This window comes from Crinia signifera, chromosome 3, assembly GCF_055691185.1.
Source record: "Crinia signifera chromosome 3, ASM5569118v1, whole genome shotgun sequence".
Lineage (NCBI taxonomy): Eukaryota > Metazoa > Chordata > Amphibia > Anura > Myobatrachidae > Crinia > Crinia signifera.
In genome coordinates, this window is record NC_139219.1 from 275746527 (window position 1) to 275749026 (window position 2500).

At 39.9% G+C, this 2500-nt stretch overlaps 3 non-coding genes across 3 annotated transcripts; 2 read left to right on the top strand and 1 right to left on the bottom strand.

Annotated features, from left to right (window-relative positions):
- The first annotated feature begins 998 nt into the window (after window positions 1-998).
- On the top strand, window positions 999-1088 carry TRNAY-GUA (transfer RNA tyrosine (anticodon GUA)). Its single transcript is given in 2 exon segments — window positions 999-1035; window positions 1053-1088. It is a non-coding gene; the product is annotated as a tRNA-Tyr (tRNA).
- Window positions 1089-1512: 424 nt separating this feature from the next.
- TRNAF-GAA (transfer RNA phenylalanine (anticodon GAA)) lies at window positions 1513-1585 on the bottom strand. Its single transcript has one exon. It is a non-coding gene; the product is annotated as a tRNA-Phe (tRNA).
- Window positions 1586-1740: 155 nt separating this feature from the next.
- TRNAS-GGA (transfer RNA serine (anticodon GGA)) lies at window positions 1741-1822 on the top strand. Its single transcript has one exon. It is a non-coding gene; the product is annotated as a tRNA-Ser (tRNA).
- The last annotated feature ends 678 nt before the right edge of the window (window positions 1823-2500 follow it).

Genomic DNA, 2500 nt, shown 5'->3' on the forward strand with positions numbered 1-2500 from the left:
ACATTTAAAGCTATATTAAAGAGCATATAATAACATATTTGAGAACCTACAGCATCCTTCGATAGCTCAGCTGGTAGAGCGGAGAACTGTAGAGATGATTGGTGTAGAAATCCTTAGGTCGCTGGTTCAATTCTGGTTTGAAGGAGTTGTTTTTATTTTTTGCTCAGATAGCAATTTTTGGCAATTTACAAACTCAAAATATACAGAGTATAAAGCATTCTCTAAGTCTGGGGTAGCCAACTCCAGTCCTCGAGAGCTACCAACAGTTAATGTTTTCCAGCTCACCTCACAGAATCACAAGTGAAGTAATTAGCTCCACCTGTGGATCTTTTAAAATGTGTTAGTGAGTAATGAGTGCACCTGTGCAGCAGCTAGGTTGTCTGGAAGATGGGAACTGTTGGTAGCTCTCGAGGACTGGAGTTGGCTACTGAGAGACATAAGCAGTGGTTGTGGCAAAGTGATTTTTGTAAAAATGTTTTTGTAAATATGATTTTAAAGTTTGAAGCCTGAAAACGTAAGCTTTTTGTTGCAAAATTGCATTTTATGTCGAAAAATATTATCTTCCACAATGCCGAAACCCGGGATCGAACCAGGGACCTTTAGATCTTCAATTTCTCAGTGCAGGCAGCTCAATCCATAGACAATCTATTGTGAAAATACAGCAAGGCTTAAGCAGTAGTCGTGGCCGATTGGTTAAGGCGTTGGACTAGAAATCCATGTTTGTTAGCGCATCAAAATCTTTGGGATGCCAGCTTGTTTTCTCTTTTTCTTACACACATCCTCTTCCCCTCCTTAAGACTGACACCAGTCAATTTCAGCAGCCACACTGAATAGAAATTATTAATTAGAAATTAATTTTCAAAGCCCAATTTTAAACAAAGGTTGTCAAATGGTTATAAACAATAGAATATTCACATTATTCCTAGAACACTCATTTAGCTAAACATTTAAAGCTATATCAAAGAGCATATAATAACATATTTGAGAACCTACAGCATCCTTTGATAGCTCAGCTGGTAGAGCGGAGGACTGTAGAGATGATTGGTGTAGAAATCCTTAGGTCGCTGGTTCAATTCCGGCTCGAAGAAGTTGTTTTTATTTTTTGCTCAGATAGCAATTTTTGGCAATTTACAAACTCAAAATATACAGAGTATAAAGCATTCTCTAAGTCTGGGGTAGCCAACTCCAGTCCTCGAGAGCTACCAACAGTTAATGTTTTCCAGCTCACCTCACAGAATCACAAGTGAAGTAATTAGCTCCACCTGTGGATCTTTTAAAATGTGTTAGTGAGTAATGAGTGCATCTGTGCAGCAGCTAGGTTGTCTGGAAGATGGGAACTGTTGGTAGCTCTCGAGGACTGGAGTTGGCTACTGAGAGACATAAGCAGTGGTTGTGGCAAAGTGATTTTTGTAAAAATGTTTTTGTAAATATGATTTTAAAGTTTGAAGCCTGAAAACGTAAGCTTTTTGTTGCAAAATTGCATTTTATGTCGAAAAATATTATCTTCCACAATGCCGAAACCCGGGATCGAACCAGGGACCTTTAGATCTTCAGTCTAACAGTCTCCCAACTGAGCTATTTCGGCAAGCTCCTTTGGTCTTGCAATCGTTTTTCGGGGCAAAATGTAAGGAGAATGAAGTTTTGGGTGTATTTGGGTCAATATAATACATCCTCACTTTCTGACTGCAGGCATCTCAATCCATAGACAATCTATTGTGAAACTAGGACATGGTTTATTCAGTAGTCGTGGCCGAGTGGTTAAGGCGATGGACTGGAAATCCATTGGGGTCTCCCCGTGCAGGTTCAAATCCTGCCGACTACGAACGCCTTAAGTTTTCTCTTTTCTGCAAGTTTTTAAAAACTTGAAACCTGTGATGCCCATAGCGAGTTCAGGCCATTAGCGCATCAAATGTAAAGGAGAATGAAGTTTTGGGTGTGTTTGGGTCAATACAATACATCCTCAATTTCTCAGTGCAGGCAGCTCAATCCATAGACAATCTATTGTGAAAATACAGCAAGGCTTAAGCAGTAGTCGTGGCCGAGTGGTTAAGGCGATGGACTAGAAATCCATGTTTGTTAGCGCATCAAAATCTTTTGGATGCCAGCTTGTTTTCTCTTTTTCTTACACACATTCTCTTCCCCTCCTTAAGACTGACACCAGTCAATTTCAGCAGCCACACTGAATAGAAATTATTAATTAGTCAGCTGGTAGAGCGGAGGACTGTAGAGATGATTGGTGTAGAAATCCTTAGGTCGCTGGTTCAATTCCGGCTCGAAGGAGTTGTTTTTATTTTTTGCTCAGATAGCAATTTTTGGCAATTTACAAACTCAAAATATACAGAGTATAAAGCATTCTCTAAGTCTGGGGTAGCCAACTCCAGTCCTCGAGAGCTACCAACAGTTAATGTTTTCCAGCTCACCTCACAGAATCACAAGTGAAGTAATTAGCTCCACCTGTGGATCTTTTAAAATGTGTTAGTGAGTAATGAGTGCACCTGTG